At 47.0% G+C, this 27,059-nt stretch overlaps 1 protein-coding gene across 8 annotated transcripts in view; it reads left to right on the top strand.

Annotated features, from left to right (window-relative positions):
* The window catches only part of il1rapl1a (interleukin 1 receptor accessory protein-like 1a), a 402,960-nt gene that overhangs the window by 288,256 nt on the left and 87,645 nt on the right, over positions 1-27,059 (top strand). The window lies entirely within an intron of this gene.

The raw sequence follows: 27,059 nt of genomic DNA, 5'->3' as shown, positions 1-27,059 counted from the left end.
ATATAAAGGGGAGAGGGAGGGATATATAAAGGGGAGATGGAGGGATATATATAAAGGGGAGAGAGAGGGATATATAAAGGGGAGAGGGAGGGATATATAAAGGGGAGAGAGAGGGATATATAAAGGGGAGAGGGAGGGATATATAAAGGGGAGAGGGAGGGATATATAAAGGGGAGAGGGAGGGATATATAAAGGGGAGATGGAGGGATATATAAAGGGGAGAGGGAGGGATATATAAAGGGGAGAGAGAGGGATATATAAAGGGGAGAGAGAGGGATATATAAAGGGGAGAGGGAGGGATATATAAAGGGGAGAGAGAGGGATATATAAAGGGAGAGGGAGGGATATATAAAGGGAGAGGGAGGGATATATAAAGGGGGAGAGAGGGATATATAAAGGGGAGAGGGAGGGATATATAAAGGGGAGATGGAGGGATATATAAAGGGGAGATGGAGGGATATATAAATGGGAGAGGGAGGGATATATAAAGGGGAGATGGAGGGATATATAAAGGGGAGAGGGAGGGATATATAAAGGGGAGAGGGAGGGATATATAAAGGGGAGAGGGAGGGATATATAAAGGGGAGATGGAGGGATATATAAAGGGGAGAGAGAGGGATATATAAAGGGGAGAGGGAGGGATATATAAAGGGAAAGAGAGGGATATATAAAGGGGAGAGGGAGGGATATATAAAGGGGAGAGGGAGGGATATATAAAGGGGAGAGGGAGGGATATATAAAGGGGAGATGGAGGGATATATAAAGGGGAGAGAGAGGGATATATAAAGGGGAGATGGAGGGATATATAAAGGGGAGAGAGAGGGATATATAAAGGGGAGATGGGGGGATATATAAAGGGGAGAGAGAGGGATATATAAAGGGGAGAGAGAGGGATATATAAAGGGGAGAGGGAGGGATATATAAAGGGGGAGAGAGGGATATATAAAGGGGAGAGAGAGGGATATGTAAAGGGGAGAGAGAGGGATATATAAAGGGGAGAGGGAGGGATATATAAAGGGGAGAGGGAGGGATATATAAAGGGGAGAGGGAGGGATATATAAAGGGGAGAGAGAGGGATATATAAAGGGGAGAGGGAGGGATATATAAAGGGGAGAGAGAGGGATATATAAAGGGGAGAGAGAGGGATATATAAAGGGGAGAGAGAGGGATATATAAAGGGGAGAGAGAGGGATATGTAAAGGGGAGAGGGAGGGATATATAAAGGGGAGAGGGACGGATATATAAAGGGGAGAGAGAGGGATATGTAAAGGGGAGAGAGAGGGATATATAAAGGGGAGAGAGAGGGATATATAAAGGGGAGAGAGAGGGATATGTAAAGGGGAGAGGGAGGGATATATAAAGGGGAGAGGGAGGGATATATAAAGGGGAGAGAGAGGGATATATAAAGGGGAGAGAGAGGGATATATAAAGGGGAGAGAGAGGGATATGTAAAGGGGAGAGGGAGGGATATATAAAGGGGAGAGGGAGGGATATATAAAGGGGAGAGAGAGGGATATGTAAAGGGGAGAGAGAGGGATATGTAAAGGGGAGAGAGAGGGATATATAAAGGGGAGAGGGAGGGATATATAAAGGGGAGAGAGAGGGATATGTAAAGGGGAGAGGGAGGGATATATAAAGGGGAGAGGGAGGGATATATAAAGGGGAGATGGAGGGATATATAAAGGGGAGAGGGAGGGATATATAAAGGGGAGATGGAGGGATATATAAAGGGGAGAGAGAGGGATATATAAAGGGGAGAGGGAGGGATATATAAAGGGGAGAGGGAGGGAGGGATATATAAAGGGAGAGGGAGGGATATATAAAGGGGAGAGAGAGGGATATATAAAGGGGAGAGGGAGGGATATATAAAGGGGAGATGGAGGGATATATAAAGGGGAGATGGAGGGATATATAAAGGGGAGAGAGAGGGATATATAAAGGGGAGAGGGAGGGATATATAAAGGGGGGAGAGAGGGATATATAAAGGGGAGAGGGAGGGATATATAAAGGGGAGAGGGAGGGATATATAAAGGGGAGATGGAGGGATATATAAAGGGGAGATGGAGGGATATATAAAGGGGAGAGAGAGGGATATATAAAGGGGAGAGGGAGGGATATATAAAGGGGAGATGGAGGGATATATAAAGGGGAGAGGGAGGGATATATAAAGGGGAGATGGAGGGATATATAAAGGGGAGAGAGAGGGATATATAAAGGGGAGAGGGAGGGATATATAAAGGGGAGAGGGAGGGATATATAAAGGGGAGATGGAGGGATATATAAAGGGGAGATGGAGGGATATATAAAGGGAGAGAGAGGGATATATAAAAGGGAGGGAGGGAGGGATATATAAAGGGAGAGGGAGGGATATATAAAGGGGAGAGGGAGGGATATATAAAGGAGATGGAGGGATATATAAAGGGAGATGGAGGGATATATAAAGGGGAGAGGGAGGGATATATAAAGGGGAGAGGAGGGATATATAAAGGGGAGAGGGAGGGATATATAAAGGGGAGAGGGAGGGATATATAAAGGGGAGATGGAGGGATATATAAAGGGGAGAGGGAGGGATATATAAAGGGGAGAGGAGGGATATATAAAGGGGAGAGGGAGGGATATATAAAGGGGAGGGAGGGATATATAAAGGGGAGAGGGAGGGATATATAAAGGGGAGGGAGGGGGAGGGATATATAAAGGGGAGAGGGAGGGATATATAAAGGGGAGGGAGGGATATATAAAGGGGAGATGGAGGGATATATAAAGGGGAGATGGAGGGATATATAAAGGGAGAGGGAGGATATATAAAGGGAGATGGAGGGATATATAAAGGGGAGAGGGAGGGATATATAAAGGGGAGAGGAGGGATATATAAAGGGGAGAGGGAGGGATATATAAAGGGGAGAGGGAGGGATATATAAAGGGAGATGGAGGGATATATAAAGGGGAGAGGAGGGATATATAAAGGGAGATGGAGGGATATATAAAGGGGAGAGGGAGGGATATATAAAGGGGAGAGGGAGGGATATATAAAGGGGAGAGGAGGGATATATAAAGGGGAGAGGGAGGGATATATAAAGGGGAGATGGAGGGATATATAAAGGGGAGGGGAGGGATATATAAAGGGGAGATGGGAGGGATATATAAAGGGGAGAGGGAGGGATATATAAAGGGGAGAGGGAGGGATATATAAAGGGAGAGGGAGGGATATATAAAGGGGAGAGGAGGGATATATAAAGGGGAGAGGGAGGGATATATAAAGGGGGAGAGGGAGGGATATATAAAGGGAGAGGGAGGGAGGGATATATAAAGGGGAGAGGGAGGGATATATAAAGGGGAGAGGGAGGGATATATAAAGGGGAGAGGGAGGGATATATAAAGGGGAGATGGAGGGATATATAAAGGGGGAGGAGAGGATATATAAAGGGGAGAGGGAGGGATATATAAAGGGGAGAGGGGATATATAAAGGGGAGAGGGATATATAAAGGGAGGGAGGGATATATAAAGGGGAGATGGAGGGATATATAAAGGGGGAGGGAGGGATATATAAAGGGGAGAGGGAGGGATATATAAAGGGGAGAGGGAGGGATATATAAAGGGGAGAGGGAGGGATATATAAAGGGGAGAGGGAGGGATATATAAAGGGGAGAGGGAGGGATATATAAAGGGGAGAGGGAGGGATATATAAAGGGGAGAGGGAGGGATATATAAAGGGGAGAGGGAGGGATATATAAAGGGGAGAGGGAGGGATATATAAAGGGGAGAGGGAGGGATATATAAAGGGGAGATGGAGGGATATATAAAGGGGAGAGGGAGGGATATATAAAGGGGAGAGGGAGGGATATATAAAGGGGAGAGAGAGGGATATATAAAGGGGAGAGGGAGGGATATATAAAGGGAGAGGAGGGATATATAAAGGGGAGAGGAGGGATATATAAAGGGGAGAGGGAGGGAGGGATATATAAAGGGGAGGGAGGGAGGGATATATAAGGGGAGAGGGAGGGATATATAAAGGGAGAGGGAGGGATATATAAGGGGAGAGGGAGGGATATATAAAGGGGAGAGGGAGGGAGGGATATATAAAGGGGAGAGGGAGGGATATATAAAGGGGAGAGGGAGGGATATATAAAGGGGAGAGGGAGGGATATATAAAGGGGAGAGGGAGGGATATATAAAGGGGAGAGGGAGGGATATATAAAGGGGAGAGGGAGGGAGGGATATATAAAGGGGAGAGGGAGGGATATATACAGGGGAGATGGAGGGATATATAAAGGGGAGAGGGAGGGATATATAAAGGGGAGAGAGAGGGGTATATAAAGGGGAGAGGGAGGGATATATAAAGGGGAGATGGAGGGATATATAAAGGGGAGAGGGAGGGATATATAAGGGGGAGAGAGTGATATATAAAGGGGAAAGAGAGGGATATATAAAGGGGAGAGAGAGGGATATATAAAGGGGAGAGGGAGGGAGGGATATATAAAGGGGAGAGAGAGGGAGGGATATATAAAGGGGAGAGGGGTGGATATATAAAGGGGAGAGAGAGGGAGGGAGGGATATATAAAGGGGAGAGGGAGGGATATATAAAGGGGAGAGAGAGGGAGGGATATATAAAGGGGAGAGAGAGGGAGGGAGGGATATATAAAGGGGAGAGAGAGGGGGGATATATAAAGGGGAGAGGGGTGGATATATAAAGGGGAGAGGGAGGGAGGGAGGGAGGGAGGGATATATAAAGGGGAGAGAGAGGGGGGGATATATAAAGGGGAGAGGGAGGGATATATAAAGGGGAGAGAGAGGGAGGGAAGGATATATAAAGGGAGAGGGAGGGGGATATATAAAGGGGAGAGGGGTGGATATATAAATGGGAGAGGGAGGGATATATAAATAATAATATAATATATAATAATAATAGGGAGGGATATATAAATGGGAGAGGGAGGGATATATAAAGGGGAGAGGGAGGGATATATAAATAATAATATAATATATAATAATAATAGGGAGGGATATATAAAGGGGAGAGAGAGGGAGGGAGGGATATATAAAGGGGAGAGGGAGGGATATATAAAGGGGAGAGAGAGGGAGGGATATATAAAGGGGAGAGAGAGGGAGGGAGGGATATATAAAGGGGAGAGAGAGGGGGGGATATATAAAGGGGAGAGGGGTGGATATATAAAGGGGAGAGGGAGGGAGGGAGGGAGGGATATATAAAGGGGAGAGAGAGGGATATATAAAGGGGAGAGGGAGGGATATATAAAGGGGAGAGAGAGGGAGGGAAGGATATATAAAGGGGAGAGGGAGGGATATATAAAGGGGAGAGAGAGGGAGGGAGGGATATATAAAGGGGAGAGAGAGGGGGGGATATATAAAGGGGAGAGGGGTGGATATATAAAGGGGAGAGGGAGGGAAGGAGGGAGGGATATATAAAGGGGAGAGAGAGGGATATATAAAGGGGAGAGGGAGGGATATATAAAGGGGAGAGAGAGGGAGGGAAGGATATATAAAGGGGGAGGGAGGGGGGGATATATAAAGGGGAGAGGGGTGGATATATAAATGGGAGAGGGAGGGAGAGGGAGGGATATATAAAGGGGAGAGAGGGATATATAAAGGGGAGAGGGAGGGGGGATATATAAAGGGGAGAGGGGTGGATATATAAATGGGAGAGGGAGGGAGAGGGAGGGATATATAAAGGGGAGAGAGAGGGAGGGAAGGATATATAAAGGGGAGAGGGAGGGGGGATATATAAAGGGGAGAGGGGTGGATATATAAATGGGAGAGGGAGGGAGAGGGAGGGATATATAAAGGGGAGAGAGGGATATATAAAGGGGAGAGGGAGGGATATATAAAGGGGAGAGAGAGGGAGGGAGGGATATATAAAGGGGAGAGGGACGGATATATAAAGGGGAGAGAGAGGGATATATAAAGGGGAGAGGGAGGGATATATAAAGGTGAGAGAGAGGGATATATAAAGGGGAGAGGGAGGGAAGGAGGGAGGGATATATAAAGGGGAGAGAGAGGGATATATAAAGGGGAGAGGGAGGGATATATAAAGGGGAGAGAGAGGGAGGGAAGGATATATAAAGGGGAGAGGGAGGGGGATATATAAAGGGGAGAGGGGTGGATATATAAATGGGAGAGGGAGGGAGAGGGAGGGATATATAAAGGGGAGAGAGGGATATATAAAGGGGAGAGGGAGGGATATATAAAGGGGAGAGAGAGGGAGGGAGGGATATATAAAGGGGAGAGGGACGGATATATAAAGGGGAGAGAGAGGGATATATAAAGGGGAGAGGGAGGGATATATAAAGGGGAGAGAGAGGAGGGAGGGATATATAAAGGGGAGAGGGACGGATATATAAAGGGAGAGAGAGGGATATATAAAGGGGAGAGGGAGGGATATATAAAGGTGAGAGAGAGGGATATATAAAGGGGAGAGGGAGGGAAGGAGGGAGGGATATATAAAGGGGAGAGAGAGGGATATATAAAGGGGAGAGGGAGGGATATATAAAGGGGAGAGAGAGGGAGGGAAGGATATATAAAGGGGAGAGGGAGGGGGGATATATAAAGGGGAGAGGGGTGGATATATAAATGGGAGAGGGAGGGAGAGGGAGGGATATATAAAGGGGAGAGAGGGATATATAAAGGGGAGAGGGAGGGATATATAAAGGGGAGAGAGAGGGAGGGAGGGATATATAAAGGGGAGAGGGACGGATATATAAAGGGGAGAGAGAGGGATATATAAAGGGGAGAGGGAGGGATATATAAAGGGGAGAGAGAGGGAGGGAGGGATATATAAAGGGGAGAGGGAGGGAGGGATCTATAAAGGGGAGAGAGAGGGATATATAAAGGGGAGAGGGAGGGATATATAAAGGGGAGAGAGAGGGAGGGAGGGATATATAAAGGGGAGAGAGAGGGGGGGATATATAAAGGGGAGAGGGGTGGATATATAAAGGGGAGAGGGAGGGAGGGAGGGAGGGATATATAAAGGGGAGAGAGAGGGATATATAAAGGGGAGAGGGAGGGATATATAAAGGGGAGAGAGAGGGAGGGAAGGATATATAAAGGGGAGAGGGAGGGGGGATATATAAAGGGGAGAGGAGTGGATATATAAATGGGAGAGGGAGGGATATATAAAAGGGAGAGAGGGATATATAAAGGGGAGAGGGAGGGATATATAAAGGGGAGAGAGAGGGAGGGAGGGATATATAAAGGGGAGAGGGACGGATATATAAAGGTGAGAGGGAGGGATATATAAAGGTGAGAGGGAGGGATATATAAAGGTGAGAGGGAGGGATATATAAAGGGGTCAGGGAGGGAGGGATATATAAAGGGGAGAGGGAGGGAGGGAAGGAGGGATATATAAAGGGGAGAGGGAGGGAGGGATATATAATAGGTGAGAGGGAGGCAGGGATATATAAAGTGGTGAGGAAGGGAGGGAGGGATATATAAAGGGGAGAGAGAGGGATATATAAAGGTGAGAGGGAGGGAGGGATATATAAAGGTGAGAGGGAGGGATATATAAAGGTGAGAGGGAGGGATATATAAAGGTGAGAGGGAGGGAGGGAAGGAGGGATATATAAGGGGAGAGGGAGGGATATATAAAGGTGAGAGGGAGGGAGGGATATATAAAGGTGAGAGGGAGGGATATATAAAGGGGTGAGGAAGGGAGGGAGGGATATATAAAGGGGAGAGGGAGGGAGGGAAGGAGGGATATATAAAGGGGAGAGGGAGGGAGGGAGGGAAGTAGGGATATATAAAGGGGAGAGGGAGGGATATATAAAGGTGAGAGGGAGGGAGGGATATATAAAGGTGAGAGGGAGGGATATATAAAGGTGAGAGGGAGGGAGGGATATATAAAGGGGTGAGGAAGGGAGGGAGGGATATATAAAGGAAGGAAGGAAGGGGAAGGTGGTTAGAAGGGCCTTATGGCCAACCATATGTCTGGGGAGAGGGAAGGAGGAAGGGGAAGGTGGTTAGAAGGGCCTTATGGCCAACCATATGTCTGGGGAGAGGGGAGGAGGAAGGGGAAGGTGGTTAGAAGGGCCTTATGGCCAACCATATATCTGGGGAGAGGGAAGGAGGAAGGGGAAGGTGGTTAGAAGGGCCTTATGGCCAACCATATGTCTGGGGAGAGGGAAGGAGGAAGGGGGAGGTGGTTATTAGAAGGGCCTTATGACCAACCATATGTCTGGGGAGAGGGGAGGAGGAAGGGGAAGGTGGTTAGAAGGGCCTTATGGCCAACCATATGTCTGGGGAGAGGGGAGGAGGAAGGGGAAGGTGGTTAGAAGGGCCTTATGGCCAACCATATGTCTGGGGAGAGGGGAGGAGGAAGGGGAAGGTGGTTAGAAGGGCCTTATGGCCAACCATATGTCTGGGGAGAGGGGTGGAGGAAGGGGAAGGTGATTAGAAGGGCCTTATGGCCAACCATATGTCTGGGGAGTGGCAAGGAGGAAGGGGAAGGTGGTTAGATGGGCCTTATGGCCAACCATAAGTATGGGGAGAGGGGAGGAGGAAGGGGAAGGTGGTTAGAAGAGCCTTATGGCCAACCATATGTCTGGGGAGAGGGGAGGAGGAAGGGGAAGGTGGTTAGAAGGGCCTTATGGCCAACCATATGTCTGGGGAGTGGGAAGGAGGAAGGGGGAGGTGGTTAGATGGGCCTTATGACCAACCATATGTCTGGGGTAGGGGAGGAGGAAGGGGAAGGTGGTTAGAAGGGCCTTATGACCAACCATATGTCTGGGGAGAGGGGAGGAGGAAGGGGAAGGTGGTTAGAAGGGCCTTATGACCAACCATATGTCTGGGGAGAGGGGAGGAGGAAGGTGGTTAGAAGGGCCTTATGACCAACCATATGTCTGGGGAGAGGGGAGGAGGAAGGTGGTTAGAAGGGCCTTATGACCAACCATATGTCTGGGGAGAGGGGAGGAGGAAGGTGGTTAGAAGGGCCTTATGACCAACCATATGTCTGGGGAGAGGGGAGGAGGAAGGTGGTTAGAAGGGCCTTATGACCAACCATATGTCTGGGGTAGGGGAGGAGGAAGGGAAAGGTGGTTAGAAGGGCCTTATGACCAACCATATGTCTGGGGAGAGGGAAGGAGGAAGGGGAAGGTGGTTAGAAGGGCCTTGTGACCAACCATATGTCTGGGGAGAGGGAAGGAGGAAGGGGAAGGTGGTTAGAAGGGCCTTGTGACCAACCATATGTCTGGGGAGAGGGGAGGAGGAAGGGGAAGGTGGTTAGGATTAGTGGAAGTTGTCAGAAGACCACTTCTGTTCCCTTTTACCATATGATTGTGTTGAGAATGATGCATTGGACTTACACTGTATAGCGATTTCACGGGAAAAGAGCGAGAGGGAGAGAGAAAGAGATGGGAGAGAGAGGGGGAAGAGAGACGGGAAAGAGAGAGGGGGGGTGTTGGAAGATAAGGTATACAGAGTAATAGAGAGAAAGGTGAAATGGGGGAGAACGGAGATAGAGGATGAGAAAGGGGGAAAGAGAGGACGAGGGCGAGAAAAACAGAGACGGGTAGAGAGAGAGGTGGAAGGAGACAGGGAGGGATTGGGGGACAGATGGAATGACATGCGTGAACAGCAAAGTGAGCTGGGGGAAAGGCTGCTTTGCCATTCACTTTGAAGCCTGCTCCACTTCTGTCTGTCTTGCATAACAGAACCAAGGAAAACAAGGCGAGAAGAGAGAGGAGGGGAGGAGGGATAAGAGAGAGGAGGGGAGGAGGGGAGGAGGGAGAAGAGAGAGGAGGGGAGGGGGGAGAAGAGAAAAGAGAGAGGAGGGAGGAGGGAGAAGAGAGAGGAGGGGAGGAGGCAGAAGAGAAAAGAGAGAGGAGGGGAGGAGGGAGAAGAGAGAAGAGGGGAGGAGGGAGAAGAGAAAAGAGAGAGGAGGGGAGGAGGGAGAAGAGAAAAGAGAGAGGAGGGGAGGAGCGATAAGAGAGAGGAGGGGAGGAGGGAGAAGAGAGAGGAGGGGAGGAGGGAGAAGAGAAAAGAGAGAGGAGGGGAGGAGGGAGAAGAGAAAGAAGGGGAGGAGGGAGAAGAGAAAAGAGAGAGGAAGGGAGGAGGGGAGGAGGGAGAAGAGAAAAGAGAGAGGGGTAGGAGGGAGAAGAGAGAGGAGGGGAGGAGGGAGAAGAGAAAAAAGAGAGAGGAGTGGAGGAGGGAGAAGAGAGAGGGCACTGAGAGACAGGAGGACACATCCAATTCAGAGCTTCTGATGCTTCCACTCTCCCATTGGCTAGATGAGGATTTGGGGATTGTCACCACATTCTGGGTTGTGATTGGCTAAAAGTGTTCAGTGCAAGGTCAAATGAGGTTTAGGACTTTAGATTACTCAGAGGTATAGGAGAGGGAAAGAGAGAGAGGGAGAGGAAGACATGAGACATGAAGAACGGGTGATAGAAAGAGAGAAAGCAGGGCTATTAGTGAGAGAGTTAGAGATGAAGGTGTGTGTGTGCATGGTACAGTGTCATAGTAAGGAGCATGTGCATGGCATATATATATTGCACCCACAAGATTCCTTTATTATCTTTCCTCTCTCCTGCATAGGAAACAGACAAAGGACACACGCACCCACACACACACACACACACACCCGGATCCTCCTTAATTGCCATCTGCAATCTGCGTGCTGTACACAATCAGTAATTTGTGCAGAAGCGCGGTACGGGGTAAATTACTGAGGCTCATTTACATGTGTGTTAATGGACTTCCTTACTTACTGGAGGAGACTGCTCCCTCTCTCATTCTCTCTCTCTCACACACACACACACACACACACACACACACACACACACACACACACACACACACACACACACACACACACACACACACACACACACACACACACACACACACACACACACACACACACACACACACACACACACACACACACACACACACACACACACACACACACACACACACACACACACACACACACACACACACACACTGCCTGTCTCTTTCTCTGTGTGTATGGGACAAGGGAAAAATAAGTAAAGGAGAGAGAACAACGTATGGTGGTGAATTTATCAGTGGCCAATGCAGCCCGGCGTCAAAGCTAGCTAGCCAGACCGTAGTGTTAGCCATGTCTTCAATCCCCAGAGCTTAGTCCACCAAGTCATGTGGATCCTGTAAGGTCAGACTCTTCCCTTAACTCACTGTAGAGATGGAAAGCTATAGTAAACAGCAATCCTACACTGTCCTCCATCCCTCCTCTCTACTCTGTCCCCTATCTCCCTCCCCTCTCCATGCTGTCCCCTATCTCTCTCTCTCCTCTCCACTCTGTCCCCTATCTCTCTCTCTCCTCTCCACTCTGTCCCCTATCTCTCCCTCCCCTCTCTACTCTGTCCCCTATCTCCCTCCCCTCTCCATGCTGTCCCCTATCTCTCTCTCCTCTCCACTCTGTCCCCTATCTCTCTCTCTCTCTCCACTCTGTCTCCTATCTCTCTCTCTCCTCTCCACTCTGTCCCCTATCTCTCTCTCCTCTCCACTCTGTCCCCTATCTCTCTCTCTCTCCACTCTGTCCCCTATCTCTCTCTCTCCTCTCCACTCTGTCCCCTATCTCTCCCTCCCCTCTCCACGCTGTCCCCTATCTCTCTCTCTCTCTCTCTCCACTCTGTCCCCTATCTCCCTCCCCTCTCCACGCTGTCCCCTATCTCTCTCTCCTCTCCACTCTGTCCCCTATCTCTCTCTCTCCTCTCCACTCTGTCCCCTATCTCCCTCCCCTCTCCACTCTGTCCCCTATCTCCCTCCCCTCTCCACTCTGTCCCCTATCTCTCTCTCTCCTCTCCACTCTGTCCCCTATCTCTCTCTCTCCTCTCCACTCTGTCCCCTATCTCTCTCTCTCTCTCTCTCTCTCTCTCTCTCTCCACTCTGTCCCCTATCTCTCTCTCCTCTCCACTCTGTCCCCTATCTCTCTCTCTCTCTCTCCACTCTGTCCCCTATCTCTCTCTCTCTCCACTCTGTCCCCTATCTCTCTCTCTCTCTCCACTCTGTCCCCTATCTCTCTCTCTCTCCACTCTGTCCCCTATCTCTCTCTCTCTCTCCACTCTGTCCCCTATCTCTCTCTCTCTCCACTCTGTCCCCTATCTCTCTCTCTCTCTCTCTCTCTCCACTCTGTCCCCTATCTCTCTCTCTCTCCACTCTGTCCCCTATCTCTCTCTCTCCTCTCCACTCTGTCCCCTATCTCTCTCTCTCTCCACTCTGTCCCCTATCTCTCTCTCCTCTCCACTCTGTCCCCTATCTCTCTCTCTCCTCTCCACTCTGTCCCCTATCTCTCTCTCTCTCTCCACTCTGTCCCCTATCTCTCTCTCTCCTCTCCACTCTGTCCCCTATCTCTCTCTCTCTCTCCACTCTGTCCCCTATCTCTCTCTCTCTCTCCACTCTGTCCCCTATCTCTCTCTCTCCTCTCCACTCTGTCCCCTATCTCTCTCTCCTCTCCACTGCTCTGTTTTCCTCTCCATCCTCGCTCCCCTTCTCTATCCTCTCTCCTTTCTTCCCATTCTCAGCTCTTTCCCCTTCTTCCCCTCTTCTCTTCTCTCTCCATCCTCTGGAAGGTGTAATCAGTGTAGAACAAAGGAATGGTGACTTTTTAACTACAGGCTCTGTTTTTCTTAATGACTGCCCTCCATGCCAATAATTACTCCCTGGATTTAAATAAAACATACACACACCACACACCATGGTTACTAAGCAACAGTCACATAGCTGAGGGTATTTTGGTATTGTGGTATTGTGTGTGTTAGTGTGTTCAATTCTGGTTCTGTGATGCATCAAGAAAACTTTCTTCGCAGATAACGACAACATGACAACAACAGTAGCTGTAGATGATGTAATGAAAAGGTGGAGGGTGGTTGATAATGGAGGACATCAGGCGGATCCACGTCTGGGTGTTGGGCAGAACTCCTAGGTCCTAGAGAACAGGGGCTGAGTTAAAGGGAACAGGGGAGTGGACAGAGACGTAAACAAGCAAACACACAGGTTACATGTCGATCAGATTTGTAAAAATACAGTAATTGATTGGTTTAATTGAAATTAAATATTTGATTAGACATGCAATATTGCTAATGGCAGACATAGAAAATAAAGAAGGGATGCCTGTCTGTAATGTTTGATGTTAGAGGGGTTGATGAGGAATGAGAGGAGGTCTCCAGAAATGGAAAAGGGAGGAGGGTATGGGATGAGTGTGCAGATTGTTGGGCAATCAGACGTCACTAGATGCAGAATTTCATCTGGAGGGAGAGGAGAGAAAGAGTTCAAGGAGGAGAGAGGGAAGAGGCAGAATCAAGAGACAGGAGGTGCTTGCAGCTAGTTCTTCATGTCACTTGTCCTCGACAGCGAGCCAGTCTCAGAAGGGGGGCTTGAATTTTGCTCAAGCTGGTCGTCGTCTCGCCTCCGTCTCGGAACATGGCAGAACCCCTAGATATCAAAAGCAGAGTAAAGGGGAGGAGTCAGGGGTAACAGGATGAAAAGGCAAACACAAATGTTACTTCATTTTCAATAACACGGCCTGGTTTAGTTGAAAGCTCTCTCACCACGTCAAGGTACAGGATGAGAGGTAGTTGTATGTTTTATAAACTCACTTTAATTAAGGCCCTTAACCCCCTACTCTATCTTTTCAATGTTTGACCTGGGGCTTGGTAGGTGTAGCAATATGGTAATGACTCCATACTGCTGTGTAATGGGCTCCGGGACACTCCTGCCATATTACTGACACAAATCTAGAACCTCCAGATAGACAAACACTATCCAGAAACCAATATTCAATTCCAAACCAACCCTAAAGTTTGTCTAGGGAGAAGGGGTTTTTAAGGCCCAGTAAGGAACTGGGCAACTGAATAGTCAATTTCAGTAAATAAATATATTTACTATGCAAATGTACACATTTACAGCAAATTCAAGAGCGTTTAAAATATTTATAGTTTGTGTTACAGCCTGAATTCAAAATGGATTAAATAGATCGTTTTTCTGACCATCTACACACAACCCCAAAATAATGACAAAGTGAAAACATTTTTCAAAACAATGTTGCACACTATTATTTTCCAAATCCTTAATGCTCTGTCAAATGAGTTGTTGATCATTGCTAGACAACCATTTTCAGGTCTTGCCATAGATTTTCAAGTAGATTTCAGTCAAAACTGTAACTTGGAGATTCACTGTCTTATTGGTAAGCAGCTCCAGTGTAGATTTGGCCGTGTTTTAGGTTATTGTCCTGCTAAAAGGTGAATCTCCCAGTGTCTGGTGGAAACCAATGAATAAGGCACAGTGATGCCGAAACAAATGGAGTGTGTGACTCTCTTAGTTTTTATAGGAAAGTAGACTGAACCAGGTTTTCCTCTAGAATTCTGCAGGTGCTTAGCTCCCATTCCGTTTCTAGTTATCCTGAAAAACATCCCAGTTCTAAACAATTACAAGCATACCCATAACATGATGCAGCCACCACTGTGATTGAAAATATGGAGAATGGCACTCAGTAATGTGTTGTTTGCTGCTTTGTCACATTTTTTGCATTATTACTTTAGTCCCTGTTCCAAACAGGATGCATGTTTTGGAATATGTTTATTCTGTACAGGCTTCCTTCTTTTCACTCTGTCAATTAGGTTAGTAGTGTGGAGTAACTACAATGTTGTTGACCCATCCTCAGTTTTCTCCTATCACAGCCATTAAACTGTAATGGTTTTAAAGTCACCATTGGTCTCATGGTGAAATCCCTGAGTGGTTTCCTTCCTCTCTGCAACTGAGTTAGGAAGGACACCTGTATCTTTGTAGTGACTGGGTGTATTTAAACATAATCAAAAGTGTAATTAATAACTTCACAATGCTCAAAGGCAAATATAATGTCTGCTTTTTTTATCCATCTACCAATAGCTGCCGTTGTTTGCGAGGTGTTGGAAAACCACCCTGGTCTTTGTGGTTGAATCTGCTTGAAGTTCACTGCTCGACTGAGGGACCTTACAGATGTGTATGTGGGGTAGTCATTCAAAAATCATGTTAAATACTATTATTGCACACAGAGTGAGTCCATGCAAGTTATTATGTGACTTGTTAAGCACATTTTTACTCCTGAACTTATTTAGGCTCCCCATGCAAAAGGGTTGGATACGCATTGACTCAAGAGATGTCATTACCTTGTAGACATGTTTAAAGATATATATATTGCACTTTGACATTAATATTTGTTTAATTCAGGCTGGAACACAAGAAAATGTGGAAAAAGTCAAGGTGTGGGAATACTTTCTGAAGGCACTGTACAGTAGATAGTTTCCAACCAACTTACCAACGTTCACACAGCCAATGGGTTTTTGCGCCTGCCTGTTAGTACAGTAGCTGGAACCTGCTATAGCCAGTGTAATGGGACTGATCTAACCAAGGACAGAGTGTGAATTCCCAGTTTGTTGTTGTTCTCTCTGTGTTTGTCTTGCTTGATCAGGTTTAGGTTAAAGGTCTGTGTGTGTTTAATCTGCACTCTGCTTAACATCATCCTTAGCTCTGGCATCTTCCCCAATATTTGGAACCAAGGACTGATCACCCCAATCCACAAAATTTGACTCCAATAACTACCGGGGGATATGCTTCAACAGCAACCTGCATTATCATTAACAGCATAGTCATACATTTCCTCAGCGAAAACAATGTACTGAGAAAATGTCAAATTTGCTTCTTGCCAAATTACCATACGACAGACCACATATTGACCCTGCACACCATAAATGACAAACAGACCAAAACAAAGGCAACGTCTTCTCACGCTTTGTTGATTTCAAAAAGCTTTCAACTTGATTTGGCATGTGGGTCTGCAATACAAATGGATAGAAGGTGGTGTTGGGGGAAAAACATACAACATTATCAAATCCATGTATACAAATAAGTGTGCTGTTAAAATTGCCAAAAACACACATATTTCTTACCACAGAACAGTCTGTAGCACCCGGCCTCACCCTACTAGAATCTGAAGTCAAATGTCTACTGTTTGCTGATGATCTGGTGCTTCTGTCCCCAACCAAGGAGGGCCTATAGCAGTACCTAGATCTTCTGCACAGATTCTGTCGGACCTGGGCCCTGACAGTAAATCTCAGTAAGACAAAAAATAATGGTGTTCCAAAAAGGTCCAGTTGCCAGGACCACAAATACAAATTCCATCTAGACACCGTTGTCCAAGAGCACACAAAAACTATACATACCTTGGAATCCTGCAAAAAATATCCTCCGTGTACAATGTAAAACACCAAATAATGCATTCAGAGCAGAATTAGGATGATGCCCCTCTAATTGTCAAAATCCAGAAAAGAGCTGTTAAATTCTACAAACACCTCAAATGAAGCGATTCCCAAACCTTCCATAACAAAGCCATCACATACAGAGAGATGAACCTGGAGAAGAGTCCCCTAAGCAAGCTGGTCCTGGGACTCACGAACACAAACAGACCCCACAGAGCCCCAGGACAGCAACACACCAACCAAAAAACAAAAAGATAATTACTTGACACATTGGAAAGAATTAACAAAAAAACAGAGGAAACTAGAATGCTATTTGGCCTCAAATAGAGAGAGTACACAGTGGCAGAATACCTGACCACTGTGACTGACCCCAAATGAAGGAAAGCTTTGACTATGTACTTTCGTGGCCAAAGGTTTTGATATTGACACAAATATTAATTTCCACAAAGTTTACTGCTTAATTGTCTTTAGATATTTTTGTCAGATGTTACTATTGAATACTGAAGTATAATTACAAGCATTGCATAAGTGTCAAAGGCTTTTATTGACAATTACATGAAGTTGATGCAAAGAGTCAATATTTGCAGTGTTGACCCTTCTTTCTCAAGACCTCTGCAATCCGCCCTGGCATGCTGTCAATGAACTTCTGGGCCACATCCTGACTGATGGAAGCCCATTTTTGCATAATCAACGCTTGGAGTTTGTCAGAATTTGTGGGGTTTTGTTTGTCCACCCGCCTCTTGAGGATTGACCATAAATTCTCAATGGGGTTAAGGTCTCGGGAGTTTCCTGGCCATGGACCCAAAATATTGATGTTTTGTTCCCTGAGCCACTTAGTTATCACTTTTGCCTTATGGCAAGGTGCTCCATCATGTTGGAAAAGGCATTGTTCGTCACCAAACTGTTCCTGGATGGTTGGGAGAAGTTGCTCTCAGAGGATGTGTTGGTACCATTCTTTATTCATGGCTGTGTTCTTGGGCAAAATTGTGAGTGAGCCCACTCCCTTGGCTGAGAAGCAATCCCACACATGAATGGTCTCAGGATGCTTTACTGTTGGCATGACACGGGACTGACAGTAGCGCTCACCTTGTCTTTTCCGGACAAGCTTTTTTCCGGATGCCCCAAACAATCGGAAAGGGGATTCATCAGAGAAAATTACTTTACACCAGTCCTCAGCAGTCCAATCCCTGTACCTTTTGCAGAATATCAGTCTGTCCCTGATGTTTTTCTTGGAGAGAAGTGGCTTCTTTGCTGCCCTTCTTGACACCAGGACACCTTGACTGCCCTTCTTGACCACCAACTTTTGTCAGTGCAATGTTCCTGTTAATTTTCATTGTTTATTTCACTGTTGTTTATTATCTATTTCACTTGCTTTGGCAGTGTAAATATATGTTTCCAATGCCAATAAAGCTCTTAAATAGAAATTAAATTGAGAGAGAGAGGGGGGAGATTTGGGGAGGTAAAGAAGGGTGTCTAAATGCAGATTAACTTCGAAATTGTCCATGTACTGAGAATGTCGGGAAATGCCTCCAAAAGCGTCCACTATTACTATCGGATAGGCTTGGGTTTTGCTAGGGTACTGTGGATATGGGTGGCGTATAGCTGTAATGTCATGACTCCAGATCAAATCAAATCGAGCTTTAATTGAATAGCACATTTCAGACATGAATGCAACACAATGCGCTTCACAGGGGAAAATAACGAATTAACAATGAAAATAAAAATGTAAATATTTACGACACAAGAAACATAAGAGGATAGAAAAAACTAAAGAATAACATTTAAAACTGAAAGACTAAAAAAGCACCCTAATGAAAAGCCAAGCTAAAAATGTGTGTTTTAAAGTCCTTTTGAAATATATCCACAGTTTCGGCCCCCCTCACAAGCAGCCAGTGCAGACACTTTAAAACGTGTGTAATGTTCTCCGTCTGGTCAGAATACAGAATACAGAAAGCTGCACATGTGATATCTATTTTCTCTGAGGGTGACGAAAAACTTGTAAAAATAGGTCCTAAACCAATTTAGAAGTGGACCGTAGAGGCCAACCCACCTCTCCAGTCTGTCCAGAAGAACATCATGGTCAACAGTGCGGAACGCAGCACTTAAATCCAGAAGTATGACAGGAGCTGTATGGCATCTGTGTTGGCTCTAAGATCAGAAGGTTGTGTGTTCAATCCAATTTTTCTTAACCCTTAACTGAACTTTAACTGAACCCTTAACTTAATCATTAACTTAATCCTTAACTTAACCTTAACACCTAATCAAATGGCTACCCAGACTATTTGCATTGCTCCCCCTCACCTCTCCACACCACTGCCACTCTCTGTTGTCATCTATGCATTGTCACTTTAATTAACTCTACCTACATGTACATACTATCTCAACTATCTCCACCCACCACAGCATCACCCCCGGTTTGACGTGTGTGTGTGTGTGTGTGTGTGTGTGTGTGTGTGTGTGTGTGTGTGTGTGTGTGTGTGTGTGTGTGTGTGTGTGTGTGTGTGTGTGTGTGTGTGTGTGTGTGTGTGTGTGTGTGTGTGTGTGTGTGTGTGTGTGTGTGTGTGTGTTTGTGTGTGTGTGTGCAGTGTCTGTAGTGTGGAGTAGAGTAATGGTATTGTTAATATTTTACATGTCACAATTAACACACCCCAGTGCCAATGCTGTCATTTTATAATCGCCATGGTAACAACCTTGTGACTACTCATAGAACAGCCCAGGAGTTTTACCCTAGTCGGAAACACTTCTATTCTCTTTTTCTTTCCCTCTATTTCTCTATTTCTCTCTCTCCCTCTCTATCTCTCTCTATTCCTCTGTCTCTTTATCCCCCCTTTCTCTCTATCTCTCTCTATTCCTCTGTCTCTTTATCCCCCCCCTTTCTCTCTATCTCTCTCTATTCCTCTGTCTCTTTATCCCCCCCTTTCTCTCTATCTCTCTCTATTCCTCTGTCTCTTTATCCCCTTCCTCTGTCTCTTTAGTCCCCCCCTTTCTCTCTATCTCTCTCTATTCCTCTGTCTCTTTATCCCCCCCCCCTTTCTCTCTATCTCTCTCTATTCCTCTGTCTCTTTATCCCCCCCTTTCTCTCTATCTCTCTCTATTCCTCTGTCTCTTTATTCCCCCCCCCCCTTTCTCTCTATCTCTCTCTATTCCTCTGTCTCTTTAGTCCCCCCCTTTCTCTCTATCTCACTCTATTCCTCTGTCTCTTTATTCCCCCCCTTTCTCTCTATCTCTCTCTATTCCTCTGTCTCTTTATTCCCCCCTTCTCTCTGTCTCTCTCTCTTTATTCCCCCCCTTTCTCTCTATCTCTCTCTATTCCTCTGTCTCTTTAGTCCCCCCCCTTTCTCTCTATCTCTCTCTATTCCTCTGTCTCTTTATCCCCTTCCTCTGTCTCTTTAGTCCCCCCCTTTCTCTCTATCTCGCTCTATTCCTCTGTCTCTTTATCCCCCTTTCTCTCTGTCTCTCTCTCTTTATTCCCCCCCCCCCATTTCTCTCTGTCTCTCTCTATTCCTCTGTCTCTTTATTCCACCCTCCCTTTCTCTCTATCTCTCTCTATTCCTCTGTCTCTTTAGTCCCCCCCTTTCTCTCTATCTCTCTCTATACCTCTGTCTCTTTATTCCCCCCCCTTTCTCTCTATCTCTCTCTATTCCTCTGTCTCTTTATTCCCCCCCCCCTTCTCTCTGTCTCTCTCTCTTTATTCCCCCCTTTCTCTCTATCTCTCTCTATTCCTCTGTCTCTTTATCCCCCCTTTCTCTCTGTCTCTCTTTATTCCCCCTTTCTCTCTATCTCTCTCTATTCCTCTGTCTCTTTATTCCACCCCCCATTTCTCTCTGTCTCTCTCTCTTTATCCCCCCTTCTCTCTATCTCTCTCTATTCCTCTGTCTCTTTATTCCCCCCCTTTCTCTCTATCTCTCTCTATTTCTCTGTCTCTTTATCCCCCCCCCCTTTCTCTCTATCTCTCTCTATTCCTCTGTCTCTTTATTCCCCCCTTTCTCTCTGTCTCTCTCTCTTTATCCCCCCCCCCCTTTCTCTCTATCTACATTTACATTACATTTAAGTCATTTAGCAGACGCTCTTATCCAGAGCGACTTACAAATTGGTGCATTCACCTTATGACATCCAGTGGAACAGCCACTTTACAATAGTGCATCTAAATCTTTTAGGGGGGGGGGGTGAGAAGGATTACTTATCCTATCCTAGGTATTCCTTAAAGAGGTGGGGTTTCAGGTGTCTCCGGAAGGTGGTGATTGACACCGCTGTCCTGGCGTCGTGAGGGAGTTTGTTCCACCATTGGGGGGCCAGAGCAGCGAACAGTTTTGACTGGGCTGAGCGGGAACTGTACTTCCTCAGTGGTAGGGAGGCGAGCAGGCCAGAGGTGGATGAACGCAGTGCCCTTGTTTGGGTGTAGGGCCTGATCAGAGCCTGGAGGTACTGAGGTGCCGTTCCCCTCATAGCTCCGTAGGCAAGCACCATGGTCTTGTAGCGGATGCGAGCTTCAACTGGAAGCCAGTGGAGAGAGCGGAGGAGCGGGGTGACGTGAGAGAACTTGGGAAGGTTGAACACCAGACAGGCTGCGGCGTTCTGGATGAGTTGTAGGGCTTTAATGGCACAGGCAGGGAGCCCAGCCAACAGCGAGTTGCAGTAATCCAGACGGGAGATGACAAGTGCCTGGATTAGGACCTGCGCCGCTTCCTGTGTGAGGCAGGGTCGTACTCTGCGGATGTTGTAGAGCATGAACCTACAGGAACGGGCCACCGCCTTGATGTTAGTTGAGAACGACAGGGTGTTGTCCAGGATCACGCCAAGGTTCTTAGCGCTCTGGGAGGAGGACACAATGGAGTTGTCAACCGTGATGGCGAGATCATGGAACGGGCAGTCCTTCCCCGGGAGGAAGAGCAGCTCCGTCTTGCCGAGTTTCAGCTTGAGGTGGTGATCCGTCATCCACACTGATATGTCTGCCAGACATGCAGAGATGCGATTCACCACCTGGTCATCAGAAGGGGGAAAGGAGAAGATTAATTGTGTGTCGTCTGCATAGCAATGATAGGAGAGACCATGTGAGGTTATGACAGAGCCAAGTGACTTGGTGTATAGCGAGAATAGGAGAGGGCCTAGAACAGAGCCCTGGGGGACACCAGTGGTGAGAGCGCGTGGTGAGGAGACAGATTCTCGCCACGCCACCTGGTAGGAGCGACCTGTCAGGTAGGACGCAATCCAAGCGTGGGCCGCGCCGGAGATGCCCAACTCAGAGAGGGTGGAGAGGAGGATCTGATGGTTCACAGTATCGAAGGCAGCCGATAGGTCTAGAAGGATGAGAGCAGAGGAGAGAGAGTTAGCTTTAGCAGTGCGGAGCGCCTCCTTGATACAGAGAGGAGCAGTCTCAGTTGAATGACTAGTCTTGAAACCTCACTGATTAGGATCAAGAAGGTCATTCTGAGAGAGATAGCGGGAGAGCTGGCCAAGGGCGGCACGTTCAAGAGTTTTGGAGAGAAACGAAAGAAGGGATACTGGTCTGTAGTTGTTGACATCGGAGGGATCGAGTGTAGGTTTTTTCAGAAGGGGTGCAACTCTCGCTCTCTTGAAGACGGAAGGGACGTGGCCAGCGGTCAGGGATGAGTTGATGAGCGAGGTGAGGTAAGGGAGAAGGTCTCCGGAAATGGTCTGGAGAAGAGAGGACGGGATAGGGTCAAGCGGGCAGGTTGTTGGGCGGCCGGCCGTCACAAGACGCGAGATTTCATCTGGAGAGAGAGGGGAGAAAGAGGTCAGAGCACAGGGTAGGGCAGTGTGAGCAGAACCAGCGGTGTCGTTTGACTTAGCAAACGAGGATCGGATGTCGTCGACCTTCTTTTCAAAATGGTTGACGAAGTCATCTGCAGAGAGGGAGGAGGGGGAGGAGGATTCAGGAGGGAGGAGAAGGTGGCAAAGAGTTTCCTAGGGTTAGAGGCAGATGCTTGGAATTTAGAGTGGTAGAAAGTGGCTTTAGCAGCAGAGACAGAGGAGGAAAATGTAGAGAGGAGGGAGTGAAAGGATGCCAGGTCCGCAGGGAGGCGAGTTTTCCTCCATTTCCACTCGGCTGCCCGGAGCCCTGTTCTGTGAGCTCGCAATGAGTCGTCGAGCCACGGAGCGGGAGGGGAGGACCGAGCCGGCCTGGAGGATAGGGGACATAGAGAGTCAAAGGATGCAGAAAGGGAGGAGAGGAGGGTTGAGGAGGCAGAATCAGGAGATAGTATGGAGAAGGTTTGAGCAGAGGGAAGAGATGATAGGATGGAAGAGGAGAGAGTAGCGGGGGATAGAGAGAGCGAAGGTTGGGACGGCGCGATACCATCCGAGTAGGGGCAGTGTGGGAAGTGTTGGATGAGAGCGAGAGGGAAAAGGATACAAGGTAGTGGTCGGAGACTTGGAGGGGAGTTGCAATAAGGTTAGTGGAAGAACAGCATCTAGTAAAGATGAGGTCGAGCGTATTGCCTGCCTTGTGAGTAGGGGGGGAAGGTGAGAGGGTGAGGTCAAAAGAGGAGAGGAGTGGAAAGAAGGAGGCAGAGAGGAATGAGTCAAAGGTAGACGTGGGGAGGTTAAAGTCGCCCAGAACTGTGAGAGGTGAGCCGTCCTCAGGAAAGGAGCTTATCAAGGCATCAAGCTCATTGATGAACTCTCCGAGGGAACCTGGAGGGCGATAATTGATAAGGATGTTAAGCTTGAAAGGGCTGGTAACTGTGACAGCATGGAATTCAAAGGAGGCGTTAGACAGATGGGTAAGGGGAGAAAGAGAGAATGACCACTTGGGAGAGATGAGGATCCCGGTGCCACCACCCCGCTGACCAGAAGCTCTCGGGGTGTGCGAGAACACGTGGGCGGACGAGGAGAGAGCAGTAGGAGTAGCAGTGTTATCTGTGGTGATCCATGTTTCCGTCAGTGCCAAGAAGTCGAGGGACTGGAGGGAGGCATAGGCTGAGATGAACTCTGCCTTGTTGGCCGCAGATCGGCAGTTCCAGAGGCTACCGGAGACCTGGAACTCCACGTGGGTCGTGCGCGCTGGGACCACCAGATTAGGGTGGCCGCGGCCACGCGGTGTGGAGCGTTTGTATGGTCTGTGCAGAGAGGAGAGAACAGGGATAGACAGACACATAGTTGACAGGCTACAGAAGAGGCTACGCTAATGCAAGGAGATTGGAATGACAAGTGGACTACACGTCTCGAATGTTCAAAAAGTTAAGCTTACGTAGCAAGAATCTTATTGACTAAAATGATTAAAATGATACAGTACTGCTGAAGTAGGCTAGCTGGCACTGGCTGCGTTGTTGACACTACACTAATCAAGTCGTTCCGTTGAGTGTAATAGATTCTACAGTGCAGCTGTTCGGGGGCTAGCTGGCTAGCTAGCAGTGTTGATTACGTTACGTTGCGTTAAAAGAACGACGATAGCTGGCTAGCTAACCTAGAAAATCGCTCTAGACTACACAATTATCTTTGATACAAAGACGGCTATGTAGCTAGCTATGTAGCTAGCTACGATCAAACAAATCAAGCCGTTGTGCTGTAATGAAATGAAATGAAAATGTGATACTACCTGTGGAGCGAAGCGGAATGCGACCGGGTTGTTGAGTGGGAAGTTATATTCGAAGACATTGGCTAGCTGTTGGCTACTGCTAGCTAGCAGTGTCTCCTACGTTAAGGACGACAAATAGCTGGCTAGCTAACCTCGGTAAATTAAGGTAATCACTCTAAGACTACACACTCTAAACTACACAATTATCTTGGATACGAAGACAGCAAAGACAACTATGTAGCTAGCTAACACTACACTAATCAAGTCGTTCAGTTGAGTTGAGTGTAATAGTTTCAACAGTGCTGCTATTCGGTAGACGGTGGACGTTAACGGTGGACGTTAGCTAGCTGGCTAGCTGCTGGGCAGTAGACTACGTTAGGGCGACGAAATACGATAATTACGCAATTATCTTTGATACAAAGATGGCTATGTAGCTAGCTAAGAAGAAATTGCTAAGATTAGACAAATCAAACCGTTGTACTATAATGAAATGTAATGAAAAGTAATACTACCTGCAGACCGAAGTGCGAATGCGACCGCTCGCTCCAACCCGGGCTATCTCTCTCTATTCCTCTGTCTCTTTATCCCCCCCCCCCCTTTCTCTCTGATGATCTTTACATGGATGTAGTCCTATAACCAACAATGATGTACAATCAGTGGTCTCTGATGTTCAGCCTGTACAGTACCATTCTAAATAGATACTTCCTTCCTGCTCCCTGCTGGCATCTCTTCACATGATAATAAGTCTCATTACAAGATTGTAAAAAGTTGTCAATCGTCCATCCATCCAGTATCTCATGTCGGTGCAGTATGCATGTATTCTCTGTTATATGAATCCATACGCAGTACGCTTCAGTGCAGGTTCCACGTACAGTAGAGCCATACATTGTGTTGTGATGGTGATTATGTGGCCAGGTTTGCATATGAAAGCATCAGGTGCTCCATTGAGCTTCCAGGTCATCAGCCTTCTGACCCAGGGAGGGGGGGGGGGTAAGATGCACCATCACACTGGGTTATGTAACAACACACACCCTGCTACTAACTGTGACAAACAGGAAATGGTTTCTATTGGTTTCTATTGAAAAGGAAGATAGAAAATGCGTTGATCAACGGATTTTCTATCTTCCTTTTCAATAGAAACCAATAGAAACCATGTTTGTAATTTGTCTGGATGGATTATTCTGGACTGGGCTAGGTATGTCTCTTCTTCTGTTCCCTTCCTGGACTGGGCTAGGTATGTCTCTTCTTCTGTTCCCTTCCTGGACTGGGCTAGGTATGTCTCTTCTTCTGTTCCCTTCCTGGACTGGGCTAGGTATGTCTCTTCTTCTGTTCCCTTCCTGGACTGGGCTAGGTATGTATCTTCTTCTGTTCCCTTCCTGGACTGGGCTAGGTATGTCTCTTCTTCTGTTCCCTTCCTGGACTGGGCTAGGTATGTCTCTTCTTCTGTTCCCTTCCTGGACTGGGCTAGGTATGTCTCTTCTTCTGTTCCCTTCCTGGACTGGGCTAGGTATGTCTCTTCTTCTGTTCCCTTCCTGGACTGGGCTAGGTATGTCTCTTCTTCTGTTCCCTTCCTGGACTGGGGCTAGGTATGTCTCTTCTTCTGTTCCCTTCCTGGACTGGGGCTAGGTATGTCTCTTCTTCTGTTCCCTTCCTGGACTGGGCTAGGTATGTCTCTTCTTCTGTTCCCTTCCTGGACTGGGCTTGGTATGTCTCTTCTTCTGTTCCCTTCCTGGACTGGGCTAGGTATGTCTCTTCTTCTGTTCCCTTCCTGGACTGGGCTAGGTATGTCTCTTCTTCTGTTCCCTTCCTGGACTGGGCTAGGTATGTCTCTTCTTCTGTTCCCTTCCTGGACTGGGCTAGGTATGTCTCTTCTTCTGTTCCCTTCCTGGACTGGGCTAGGTATGTCTCTTCTTCTGTTCCCTTCCTGGACTGGGCTAGGTATGTCTCTTCTTCTGTTCCCTTCCTGGACTGGGCTAGGTATGTATCTTCTTCTGTTCCCTTCCTGGACTGGGCTAGGTATGTATCTTCTTCTGTTCCCTTCCTGGACTGGGCTAGGTATGTCTCTTCTTCTGTTCCCTTCCTGGACTGAACACTCGTTTTTTCGAGTCCATGGTAATCATTCATAAAGGTTTAAAATAAACCGTTTGTAGTACACACTCCTAGAATTAGTGTTCTTGGTTCAACATAGCAATGGGTTCCTGGAGTGGAGGCGTGGCTAGGTAGAGGCATGGCTTTAGGAAATATATTTTGGGGGGGGCACCCGTTAGAGGAAATGTCATTACTGTTCATCTGTTCTGTTGTATTGTCACTACATGTCAAGGTTGAACACTGACAGCGTTGTAAGCGAGGCTGACAGAGGTGTATGATCTATGCAAATCCCAAAATCGGAATAGTCACCACTTTTTTACCATATGTACTCAGCAATATTATATTAGAATATGTAATAAGCAAAAATTTTCATGACATAGTTTTATTTGCAGTGTACAAACTTAACATGATAAACAGAAATTACATTTACGCTAACGGGTGACCAGAAATATCTATTCAAAACTTTACAACGGAGTTCCTCGAAGACCCTTTTCCAACTGGAAGGGTTCTGCCGGTGTGGCAACGCAAAAGGTTCTTCCAGGCACCTTTACTTCTACAAGTGTGCGTGATGCAATCACACGCTGCTGTACACCAAATTGGTTTTAAATCACTGCCCCAGTCCTTATCCTGTTCTTATTTTAAACAAGGTCGGGAAACCTAGAGGAGAGGATCTCAATCATTTATTGTGCCATCTGTCCTGTTGGCCACTGTAGTTTCTATTCTCTCCTGCTATTGTTCCCCTTGTCACCTCTCTGCATATCTCCTCAAGTCTCCTTACCTCTACTTGCCTCTCCTCTCTTTGTCTCTATTTGACCTCGCTATGATTATGAAGTAGAATGACGTAACCCCAGCCTAGACACTGATTCTCAGTTTTCAGTTCTACGAATGTTAGGATTTTGACAGGGCAATCTGACCCTAGATCGGTGCCACTGCCTACACAGACTGACCTTGTTTGACCTTAGAGGCGCACATCGTCCTCATTACTTTTTTTATTTTTTTATTTTTTTATTTCACCTTTATTTAACCAGGTAGGCTAGTTGAGAACAAGTTCTCATTTGCAACTGCGACCTGGCCAAGATAAAGCATAGCAGTGTGAACAGACAACACAAAGTTACACATGGAGTAAACAATTAACAAGTCAATAACACCGTAGAAAAAAAGGGGAGTCTATATACAATGTGTGCAAAAGGCATGAGGAGGTAGGCGAATAATT

The sequence above is a fragment of the Oncorhynchus keta genome, chromosome 7 (assembly GCF_023373465.1).
Source record: "Oncorhynchus keta strain PuntledgeMale-10-30-2019 chromosome 7, Oket_V2, whole genome shotgun sequence".
Taxonomy (NCBI): domain Eukaryota; kingdom Metazoa; phylum Chordata; class Actinopteri; order Salmoniformes; family Salmonidae; genus Oncorhynchus; species Oncorhynchus keta.
The sequence above is the reverse complement of the archived record's forward strand: the minus strand, read 5'-3'. Positions and strand labels throughout refer to the sequence as shown.